Source organism: Mirounga angustirostris, unplaced genomic scaffold (assembly GCF_029215605.1).
Source record: "Mirounga angustirostris isolate CCGP_5_RB_7025 unplaced genomic scaffold, mMirAng1.0.hap1 SCAF_3, whole genome shotgun sequence".
Taxonomy (NCBI): domain Eukaryota; kingdom Metazoa; phylum Chordata; class Mammalia; order Carnivora; family Phocidae; genus Mirounga; species Mirounga angustirostris.
This window is the reverse complement of record NW_026991711.1, coordinates 43,807,000-43,819,830: the sequence shown is the minus strand read 5'-3', so window position 1 is coordinate 43,819,830 and position 12,831 is coordinate 43,807,000. Positions and strand designations below refer to the sequence as shown.

At 36.5% G+C, this 12,831-nt stretch overlaps 1 pseudogene; it reads right to left on the bottom strand.

Annotated features, from left to right (window-relative positions):
* Nucleotides 1-750: 750 nt before the first annotated feature.
* On the bottom strand, nucleotides 751-2,436 carry LOC123838616 (60 kDa heat shock protein, mitochondrial-like; annotated as a pseudogene).
* Nucleotides 2,437-12,831: the final 10,395 nt, after the last annotated feature.

The window sequence follows — 12,831 nt, the reverse complement described above, 5'->3', positions numbered from 1 at the left end:
CTTCTGTTTTTCATGCCTTGATTGATTGAACCCATCAGTCATGCATAATGACCTCCTGGTTTTCCGGGGTCTTCTGAGCTTTGGCACAGGAGCCATGCCAGCTGAGACATATAAGTGCATGACTAGTCTGTCATTAATGTTAGACATTCCATAATAAGAGTTTAATAACTTTAGGTAAGCAACTGTTCCCTTCCAAAAAGTCAAATATCTCTAAACATGGTATTGAGAATCATCACCATGATGATTCTCATGGTGAAAAGAGTTCCCCTTTTCATTTTTTTCAAACAAATTTTTATTACACAAAGGTTGTCACATAAATGGATATTTCTCTACTTTGTACACAGTTAATCTTAAATGCTCCACAGAAAGGCTGCTTCTTAACTTTTCATCTGGTGATGGCAAGCACTCAAATCCTGATTTTAACAGAATAGTAGTACAAATGCCTCAGTGATTTAAGTTGAAAGCAGTATTTTGCTACCTCGCTCTTGCATTCAGTTATCAGGAATGTACAAGTGTCTTATTCAAAAATACAAAATAAATTGTCTTTAGGCATGGACAGTGACAGCAGTCAACCGTTATATGTTGTCAACTGAAACCAGTAACTGATGGTTGTAGTGATTTTCTTAAACATCAGCCAGCCTTTTCTTCAGTCATTTCCTTCAGCTGACTTCTCTGAAGTTATTGTTGAGGAGCTCTGTCTTGAACTTCCTCTCCCAGTTCATGAATAATGGTAAAGCACTATTCTAGGAATCAGAACCTGCCGCCTCCCATACCACCTCCCATTCCACCCATTCTGCCCATTCCTGGGTCCTTCCCTTCTTTAGGAATTTCAGTGACTACAGCTTCTGCTGTAGTTAACAGAGAGGCCAATCCAGCAGCATCCAGAAAGTTCTTACTACCTTAGTTGGATCAATGATTCCTTTTTCCACCATATTCACAAAATTTCCAAATATAGCATCATAACCAACTTCTGAAGAACTCTGCATAATTTTCTCAACTATCAGTGATCCTTCAACACCTGCATTCTTAGCAGTGGTCACTGCAGGAATTTTGAGTGTTCTCTTAATAATTTCTATACTGATTGTTTGATCTTCATTAGTTGGAGTTACTGAATCTAAGGCTGGAACACACCGAAGCAGGGCACAACCCCCTCCCAGAACACTGCTTTCTTCAACAGCAGCTTGTGTAGCATTGCATCTGTAATGCTTTTCATTCACTTCAACATCACTTGTCCCACCAAACTTCAGCACAGCTACCCCATCTGAGAGTTTTCCAGAAGTTCATTCAGCTTTTCCTTTTCATATTCACTAGTTGTGATGTCTAACTGCTCAATGACTTCTTGAATATGTTTTACAACTTGAGCTTTGTCACCTTTTCCTTTTAAGAGCATAGCATTATCTTTGGTCACAATGACCTCTCCAGCTTTTCCTAAGTCAATGAGGCTGAACATCTTCAAGATTTAGAGTCAATTCTTCTTCTCCAAACATTGCACCACCCGTAGCAAAAGCCATGTCTTTAAGCCTGTTCTTTCTATTGTCACCAAAAGCTGGAGCTTAGACTGCTGCAGCCTAAAGATCAATTTTTAGCCTACTCAAAACAAGTGTACTCAGAGCTTCTCCATGAACATCTTCAGCAATTACGACCAAGGGCTCACAGTGAGCATTGGCAATTTCAAGAGCAGGTACAATGGACTGGACACTAGAAATTTTCTTTTCACTCAGTAGAATATAGGCATCTTGGAATTCACATTTCTGAACTTTTGATGTATTAATAAAGAGAAATATAACCTTGATTGAACTTCATGCCTTCAGTAACTTCTAGTTCATCATTTAGTGTTTTTCCATCCTTTCCTGTGATGACACCCTTTCTTCCAAACTTTTTCATTGCATCAGTAAGGATTTTCCCAATTTCTTTGTCACCATTTGCAGAAATCTTAGCATCCTGAGCAATTTTTTCAGGGATCATCATAGGTTTAGACTGCTGCTTAAGTTCAACTATTACAACATAAACATCGAACATCACACCTCTCCTGATTTCCACAGGATTAGCACCTTTGCTAATCTTTTCAAAGCCTCTTGACAATAGAATGTGCCAAGACAGAGGTAATGGTGCCATCCCCAGCCCATTCATTTGTGTTATTGGCAACATCTTGAACAAGTTTGGCGCCAATACTTTTATTTTTATCTTTTAAGTCAATTGACTTTGCAACAGTCACGCCATCTTTTGTTACTTTCCCAATTGGACTTTCCCAATTTTGTTCAATAATTGCTGTTCTTCCCTTTGGCCCTATAGTAACAGCTAGGGCATCAGCTAAAACATTAAGGCTCGGGCATCTGCACCAAATTTTAGATCTTTGGCATAGGCCCGAGTGAGATGAGGAGCCAGTGCCCCAGACACTGGCCTAATTTGACGAAGGACTACAGGTAATCCAAACATTTCTGCAGGGTGGTGGTAGGGCATGCCGGTGACAAGGCAGGTCTTTGGAGGCCAGTGAGGTTTCAGTTCCATTTTTCAAATGAAAGCTAGCCAACTGTGCCTTCCTTCAGAAGTTGGCAGGTGGAAATAAAATTTTTTATTTTTTTTATTAAGATTTTATTTATTTGACAGAGAGAGATAGCAAGAGCAGGAACACAAGCAAAGGGAGTGGGAGACAGAGAAGCAGGCCTCCCGCGAAGCAGGGAGCCCGATGCGGGGCTCAATCCCAGGACCCTGGGATCATGACCTGAGCCGAAGGCAGACGCCCAATGACTGAGCCACCCAGGCGCCCCGGAAATAAAGTTTTTATCAAGGGAGAAGTAAGAGAGGGTTCAGAGACTTGACTCTGTCCCTTCTCTGATACCTCCATATTCTTATTTATAAAATGAAGAAAATAATTTTTCCACATTGATTTTAAGAAGATTAATTGATGTAAAGTTAAACCATAGTTAATTATCTGTAAGTTGAATGGAATTGGATATTTTGAGTTAAGGTATGGCAATTCATATCATATCAATATTGTTTTCTTTGCTTTTGAAACTTCTAACTGGACATGACAGGACTACTTTATTTACAATTTCTTTGCCAATCAGTGTATCTTGCCATATTATGCCATGTAAATGGCAAATAAGTGGCATAAGCTAAATATAATGGAAGTGAGAACCTAGTTACTTTTCCTGAGAGTGTTAGGTCATATGATAGACATTCCTGGTAAATAAAATAGAAAGAGATCATGTTCTTCCTGAAACTCATGTAATAGTGCTGATCTTGAAATAGTCCATGAAAACAATAGTTTGCTTATATAGCAAGTTACTTAATATAAGACAGTCTTACCTATAATATCTCATCCTAAAAATGACCATTTGTGATTAATATGATTTTATAAATGTGTAGACAAAGACTCAGTTTGGTTATAAATTTTGCCTAAAGTCACACTGTAAGTAGCAAAGTGAAAAATAAAACCAAGATTTCCTTTGTTCAATTTCTCAGGTCTGTGGAATGTTTTTTCACAGGGCTGAGTAAAGAGTAGTCATAAGCATACATCGGTCACCTGTGAATTGGGGGGCGGTGGTAATCTAATCTGGGGACTGGGAAGACATGCTCAGTTGTGATATATGTTCAGAGACGAGCTTGCAGAATTTTTTTTTAACTCCAGATGTGATTTAGCCAAATAGATTAAACTAATAGAGGGCTCACTATTTAATTCTCCTTCACTCTATTTTGCATAGAGTAAATGTGTGATAGAACAATTCCACATCACTGTTCTCAGATGATGCTAACATAGAACACCTGTGTTTGGCAAGTGGACCAGAGTGTTACACTGCCAAAAAACAATGGGAGTCTTTTCTATTTTCAAGAAGGTTAATTTTCTTAGTTATAAATTTCTTAGTTATAAAGAAGTTATAATTTTCTTAGTTATAAAGAAGTTATTTCTTATTTATGAGTTTGCAGATAATAAATTAACTTTCCAGATTTTCTTTTTACTTCAGTGTTTTCCAAAAACTTTTGCTACAACTTATTTGCTAATGAATGTTAATGGATGGCAAAAGCCAAGTGAAAACAAAAAAGGAACATTAATACTAACAATTTAGGAATAGTCGATTACTTCCAAAACTTTTTGTCTTTGATGGACAAGATAGCTTGTGGTTGTGATTTTATATTGCATATTAATAACAGTTGAAGTTCCTATTGTGAAAATTATTATTATTTTTAAAGATTATTTATTTATTTATTTGACAGAGAGAGAGATAGCTAGAGCAGGAACACAAGCAGGGGGAGTGGGAGAGGGAGAAGCAGGCTTCCTGCAGAGCAGGGAGCCCGATGTGGGACTCGTTTCCAGGACCCTGGGATCATGACCTGAGCTGAAGGCAGATGCTTAACGACTGAGCCACCCAGGCACCCGTGAAAATTATTTCTTGTTCTTAGCAAATCTTTTTATCATCTCATAGCATTCTTCAAAGGATGTGATAGACCATAAAAAATAACAGTATTTCAGGAACTTTACCATCTCAGCCTTGGATCATTGTTTTTATGCATTAAAGTATAATCTTACAACATTGTATCTCAGGGCAGTTAGTTGTTGTTTTACAGCTGGCTTTGAATGTCTTAAGGAAATGATTTAAGTTGCTTCTATTATTTATTGTTGCTGCATAACAAATAGCCCCAAAATTTAGTTGCATAAAACGAAAGTCATTTTATTACTGTAGGGGTTTTAAGGGATTTGGGGGAATGATCCAAGGAATGACATATGATCACAGGTGACAGTAGCCTATAAATGCTTTATTGGGCTGTTCTGACAGGTTTGCATGTGGGCAGATCCCTCAAAGCAAGAGTCTGTCCAGAGGCTTCTGTGGGGGTTTACTTGTCTAGGAGATCTAGGTAATGTTGATCACCAGCATGGGAGAAGTCTTTGAGTCAGAAGGCTCTGAAGAACAGTGGCAACTTGGAGTCTTTGAACCACTGGCTTATTTTATCTGTGGCTGGCAGATGTTGGGTGAGGCTTCTCAGGATATGCAAAGTAAGCAGTCCTTAAATGGCCAAAAATCTGCTTGTTTGAGCTATTTCTAAGACAATAGGATGTGTAAAAATTTGTGTTTGGCATTGGAGGGATTTTGAGGTAACAGGTCTCAGTCTGCAGTGAAGAATAAAAAACCTGGAGGCCAAATCACAGAGGCCTTCTTTTAAACTCATTTCCATAGCAATTACGCTTACAACTCTGTGAGTTGGGTCAGAGATTACGTCAGAATATAGTGAGAATGGCTCAAGTCTTCTTGTTTTCTGAGGTCTTATCTGAGATAACTGGGGCTTGGGTGGTGAGAGATGGTTGGATGAGTCAACTGGAGCCTGACATCTGGAGCCTCAGTTATGGCTGTTTGCCCTATTTCTGGGTTCTTCTCTACATGATATGTCCTGGGACTGAAATGTCTAAGAAGGTGTCTTTATTGACATAACTGATGCTTGGATTTGGATGCTTAAAAAACTGAGGGCTAGCCAACCATCTCTCTCTCTGTCTCTCTGATTCTCTCATTTTGGATTTTTCACAGCATGCTGGCTTCAAGGTGTTGTGGTTTGGGAATATAGGTGAGATTTGGTGGGGTGGGGTCTGAAGTTGGCAGACAAGAAAGAATTTTTGAGATGTCTTTGGTGCAAAAACATAGTTTTATTGAAGCACAGGGACAGGATCTGTGGGCAGAAAGAGCTGCTGCACTGGGGTTGTGAGGGGGTGGCTGATTATATACTTGGGAGCTGGGGGAGGTAAGGAAAAGGAAGGTTTCAAAAGGATTTTCATATGTTAAAGACTCACAGGATACTGGAAACCTTGCCATTGTCAAGTTAAGGTTGTTTTCTCCTCTAGCAAGGCATTAACATTAAGACAGATGGGAGCTTCCTGGAGGATATCACACATATCCCATCCAGGAGGGGGCTGGGGATGTTGCAGGGTGTCATTTGTGCTTTGTCCTCAGCTAGCCTTCTGCTCCCGCATCAAAGGCAGTTTGGCTTCTTATAAGGTGGGGCTGGCATCTCCTACCGCAAACATTTCGAGAGATCTAGGTTTAAGCTACAGGATTTTTTTATGATGTTAACTTGGAAATAACACAGAGACACTTACACTGTCTTTGATAGTTCAAAGGCAAATTGTGGTGTTAGCCCATACTCAAGTAAACTTCAGCTTATATTTAAGGGAATGAATAGTCCATTGGGGATTAGGGGACCATATTTGGAGATTACTACCACAAAGATAAATTTCTTTTTATTACAATTAACATGTTTCTTTAAATTTAATACCTTGTTTTTCCTTTTAAAAAATTAGTTGGTTAATATATGATTTTCTAACTCTAATAATGTACATGGGAAAACAATTAATCTTTACTAAGACTCCCCTATTTTTCATGAGCTAGATTGAAAATTTAGTTTGATCTGAAATTGAATCAGGTATCAGCCTATCAGCAGCATAAATGTATAGTTAAATGTATAGTTAAGAAAAAATCTGAATATTCAAGTAGTTTTAATTAAGGGTTTTCTTAATTTTCACTTCTTTATTGTGCAATGACCACAGTTACCTTCAAACAACAGGGAAAACATAATGTACTGTGTTAATAACCAGAATATCCTAAAGGTATCCCTATTTATATTGGAAATTGTGCTGTTGGCTGAATGAAAATAAAATAGGATTAGAGAAATTATGAATTCTTTAGAATGGAAATTATTTGGAATTGAGTATTGAATGTTCATATTGTATTTGGTATTATTCATTCACTTTAGATATATTTCCAATTACTTTCTCTTTCGGTTTTTGTATTTCTTTCTTTTTTTTTTTTTAAGATTTTATTTATTTATTTGACAGAGAGAGAGAGAGAGCGCGAGAGCAGGAACACAAGCAGGGGGAGTGGGAGAGGGAGAAGCAGGCTTCCCGCCGAGCGGGGAGCCCGATGCGGGGCTCGATCCCAGGACCCTGGGATCATGACCTGAGCCAAAGGCAGACGCTTAACAACTGAGCCACCCAGGCGCCCTCGGTTTTTGTATTTCTGTGAAAATTGTATTAAGTGCAAAACTATTAAATAGAACATTTATATCAAGACTTATTAGAATTCCTAAAAATTGTTTTCTACCTTGATATGCATGGAAATTCTTACCATAGGCACATAAAAGGACATAATCAAGTGAACTATCACAAATTAGAAGTAAATCCAAATTAGTTATAGAAAAATGAAACAAGGGATGCCTGGGTGGCTCAGTCAGTTGAGTGTCTGCCTTCAGTTCGGGTCATGATCCCAGGACTGGGATCGAGTTCCATGTTGGGCTCCTTGCTCAGTGGAGAACCTGCTTCTCCCTCTGTCCACCACTTCTCCTGCTTGTGCTCTCTTTCTCTCTCTGACAAATAAATAAATAAAATCTTTAAAAATAGAAAAAATTTAAAAAAAAGAAGAAATGAGAGGGCACCTGGGTGACTTAGTTAAGTGCCTAATGAAGAGGAAAATTACCCAGAGCAGGCCTAAGCCACAGGCCCTAGAAGATGGAAAGTTACTAGCAATAGCAAGAGATAACCGGAAGCCCCACTGGGATCAAGAGATAACCAGCCCTTTCTGCTTCTGTAAACAGGCTTCCCACCATGAGCTTCCTGCGCTGCCCTAACCACTGCCCTAACCGATGTTCCTGCCTAAAGCAACCTCCCTCCCAATTTAAACCCACACAGTCAGCACATCCCTTGGAACCTGACCCCCTTCACTGTCCTATAAAAGCTCCGTAACCTCACTGCCCCGGGCCCAGAATTTCGAGTGTGAGCTTGTCTGGGTCTACCGGTATAAACTAAACCCAAGTTTTCCTATTTCTCGGAGTGTCACATGGTTTCTCACCGGTCTGATTTTTATTTTCCACAACACTACCTTTGGCTCAGATCATGATCCCAGAGTCCTGGGATTGAGTCCCGTGGGGCTCCCTGCTCAGCAGAGAGTCTGCTTCTCCCTCTGCCCCTCCTTCCACTCATTCTCTCAATCTCTCTCTCTCTCAGATAAATAAAATCTTAAAAAAAAAAAGAAAAATGGAACAAGAAATTTTGTGACCATTATGCTTAAATAAACAAACTCTAACCTGCCTTCTAGATATGTATACATCTATTTCCCATGTGTTATGTTGTACCATGAAAATATACTAGACTGTTTTTAAAACTAAAAAAAATAGCATTCAAAATAAAACAGGATATGCACTAGTGAGTGTTCAGGCACTTATGAAAAGATGTGGCATGACATCTCAAAGAAAGAGTAGAATTTAGTTAAGAATTAATTTTACCTTGCAAAATGATCAATAATATTTTCTTCTTAACTACTCCCTTGCTGATTCAGGCAAGTGTGACTAAGAATAATCTGCGTGAGAAGTAGAATTTAATGTTGACTCCCAGAATAATGGGTGAAACCAAAAAAGACTCTATTCTGTCATATTTAGTTGTGTGGAGATATGCAGCTGAATCTAAAAATGTCAACCTTCATGAATGTATGTATTTAACAAGTTACTTATGACATGGATTTTGGCCAGGATTATCCAAGAGTGTGTGTGAGGGTGTGGATGTGTATGTATGGGTGTGTGTGTTGTCTCAGAAAACATAATGAACAAAATAAATATTGAAAAAAATAGAATGAAATCACCTGAGAAGAAGCTGTGATATGGGAGAAACTTAGAATGAATTATCAAGGTTTGAGTATATGCTTTACCATATCCATGTGTTCTTGGATATTGTAACTCCAACTTTTTTTTTTAAGTTTGTATTTAAATTCTGGTTATTAACATACAGTCTAATATTAGTAATATTAGTTTCAGGTGTACAATATAGTGATTCATCACTTCCATACAACATCCATTGCTCATTACAAGTGTGCCCCTTAATCCCTATTACTTCTTTCACCTATCCCCCACCCCCACATTGCCTCTGGTTACTATTGGCTTATTCTCTATAGTTAAATCTGTTTCTTCGTTTGTTTCTCTATTTTTTTCCCCTTTGCCCGTTTGTTTCTTAAATTCCACATATGAGTGAAATATTTCTTTCTCTGACTTATTTTGCTTAGCATAATACTTTCTAGTTTCATCCATGTCATTGTAAATGCTGAGATTTCATTCTTTTTATGGCTGAGTAATATTCCATTGTATATGTATACCACATCTTTATCCATTCATCAGTTGATGGACACTTGGGCTGTTTCCATAATTTGGGTATTGTGGATAATGCTATTATAAACATTGGGGTGCATATGCTCCTTTGAATTAGAATTTTTGTATTCTTTAGGTAAAATATTCAGAACTCCCCCAACTTTTAGTTTCTCTATCTCTAAAATGGGGATAACAATCCATTACAGAGTTATGATGAAGAATCAATGAATAAGGAAAGAGAAAATTCTTTAAAAATTCTGAGCACTAATAAAAATTTTGGTAAGGAATTCAATTTAAACTTTCATCTACCATATAGAACAGTAAAGATGTTTATTATACCAGAAACTGCTGAGAAACTGAGTTTGCATTAGTCTGTTAACATGAGAAACATTGTGTATCAGTCAATTTTCTTGTTACTGAGAGTTTGTAATGCTGGTTTCTATTAGGAGAACACTATTTTATCGCTGAGGGAAAAGCCTTTATTTCTATATGTATATAGCTGTTATCTTAATAAAGTTGTTATTGCATTGGGTTATTTGTATCAATTCAGGTTGCCTAGAATTTCCATTATGTAAATTTAGTCCCTACACAAAATACTTTGTTTGGTAGTTGCTTTCTCAATTTAAAAGTTTGTCTCACTTTAATACCCCTCCCCAAGCTTCAATTTTTTTTTCTTTTATTAACTTTACACACTTGCAGTTTGTTACTTATATAACCGCTGGGATTTGAATGATATATATGGGTGACTCAGCTGTTCTTTGGATCTGGACAAGAGATATTATCATTTAATTCCTAGAGACTAGGCAAATTTATTAAAGCTCAGTTTATGAAATTACTTGGTAATACATCTCTGTAAAAAGACAATCCAGTAAGTTAATATTGAGCTCAAAGTCTGGAAAATTCTTTTCTGTGAGACAAAAGAGAAAGAAAAATCATGATGCAATTTGTTCATCCCAAGAGCAAGGAGATGCTTTACCTTCTAAACCCGTTTCCAGTGAAACTCTAATTGCTTTATTTTCTTATGGAATATGGATCAGCAAAAATGACCTGCACTCACTTCTAGATGAAGGAAGGTAAAATGAGTAAGAATTAAAGAATTTTTTGAGAGAACTTTAGAAATCCAGTATTTTTCAGACTTATTTGAAACATCAGAAGGCTCTCCTCCAATGAAATCGTGTATTGGAGAGCTGGAAAATAGAGGTGCTCTATCAGTGCTTCTTGAACTTTAATGAAATCACCTGAGAGTCTTGTTAACATGTTGATTGTGGTCTGGAGCGGGCCCAAGATCCTGCCTTTCCAACCAGCTCCCAGTGGTTGCTGCTGCCGCAGGTCCATGGACAACATGTGAGCAGCAGTAGTTGATTGGTTCTAAATTTAGCTGAACGTTGGACACATCAGGGGATCTTTAGAAATACTGATGCCACATCCCTTCCCTCTCCCACCTGGGATTTTGATTTAATTGATATGGATGTATCCTGGGTATTAGGATTTTAAAAGCCCCCAGGGCTATTCTAATGTACAGCCAAGTTTGAGAACAACTGTTCTAGTAAAAAATTTGCATGTGAGTGTGTGTGTATGTGTGTTGGGAGGAATGTGTGTTACAGATCTTATTTATCCTTCCTGATATCTCTCTCCTACACCGTGATAAAAATACACTTAAAATTAGACTGTTGCTAAAACTATTCAGAACTTTTTAATATAAATACATTTAAAAATGTATTGTGAGTAGAATTTCTGTTCTGTATTTCATTTAATAATACACCATAGGCGAACAAACACAGAATAGCACCACCATTTTTAATGATTATGAAATATGAATGTTCTATGGTTTGTTTTACTAATCCTATAATATTAGACATTTAGGATAGTTTTTTTAATATTAATGAGTAGGGTGATGAATATTATTCATCAAATATTTTTGCACACAAATATTTTATTTCCTTATAGTAGAGTACCAAGGTTAGGAAGTAGAGGCAGTTCAACTTGGTGGGGAGGAGTATTTAAATCACACATTGTTTCAAATTGCCTGTGCATGGTGATAATAAAAGCAAACTGGCTTTTAGTCAGCTTTATTATTGTTATAAATTCTCTATACACAATGCCCCGCCTTATTGCCAGCACCCTGGGCATACTGTTCCCACCACCATGCCTTTGGAATGAGTTTGAAGCCAGTGCCTCATAATTAATTTTCACAATCACTGTGTGGAAAGATATGAGCTTTCCTAGGGTTAGAGATATATATCTCCCTATTTTATGCAGAAGGTCATACGGTATCTCCAATAGCAAAATCTAAATATACATACAAGAATGTTTATTTCAAACATTGAGTATTAGTACATTTAATATTTGACAGTTTTGCAAAATTTCTATATATTTTTCTGCTAGAGAGACTAAATATTTGTCATGTCTGGTAACCATTTGAATTTCTTCTTTTGTGATTATGTCCTTTGACTGTTTTTCTAATTGTGTTTATATTTTCTTATTGATATGGAAAAACAAGTTAGCAAAGCTGTCATTTGTTTTCCATAAAATATAACTAATTTCTTTGTTTTTGTCATTTTAATTTCTTTTTGTTTTTGAGGTGATTTCTTTCTTTCTTTCTTTTTTTTTGGTGTGAAAGTTTACATTTTTATGTAGTTGGATTCATTGATCTTTTCCTTCTGGTTTCTTCAGAGGTCTTAAGGCCTCTCCCACACCAAGTATATGTAATTAGCCACCTAAGTTTTTATCCAGAATTTTTAATGTTAATATTTTCTTTTAGCTTTTTAATTGATCAGAAATAATTTATTGATTAACATTATATAGGGAAATAATTATTATTTTGTTCCCAAATGTTTAGTTGACAAAATAACCATTTACTACTTTGTTCATCTATTACCCAATTACCTGATACTATATTATCTAACACATTAAAATATACTTATATATGTTCCTGAATTATCTGTTCTGTTTTCATCAATTTCTTGTACTAGTATTATGAGTTTCCATTATTTTAGCTTTAGAATACCCTTTAATATTTAGCAACAAAATTCTTTTTCAGATAATCTATTTTCCTGTGATCATTTTTTCAGAAAAATGTGCAATACTTTATTCAGTTTAAATAATAGTGTTTTGTAACTTTTATTTATAATCACTACATTTATAAATTAATATATGTGGGCATTGGCAACTATATAGCAGAAGTCTTTCTATCCAGTAACTTTTTATACATTTCATTTATTTAAGAATTATTTTCTGATATTCAGGAGAATCAGTTTTGTCTTTTTTATATTTATGCTTATGTATTCTTAATTTTATATATGTAAGATCATATGTGTGTATATATGTGGATTTGATATGTGTGTGAGTGTGTGTGTGTGAGGTGTTGCTATCTAGTCTATGATAGGCTTCTAAAAAACATCAGGAAACCAACCCCCCCTTTTTTTCATTTTGCTAGAGCTATACTAATAGCCTAGTCCCAAACCCTATATAAGACAGAGAAAAATAAAAATCAAATGATTTTAAGAACAAAATATATGCATGCCACAGAGATGAGTAATTTGAAGTCCAAAGAGACTATCTTGCTTAAAATCATAAAGTTAGTTAAATATCAAAACTAGGAATAGGGATGTTGGCTGACTCATGCAACTCTTGATCTTGGGGGTTGTGAGTTTGAGCCCCATGCAACTCTTGATCTTGGGGGTTGTGAGTTTGAGCCCCACATTGGATGTAGAGATT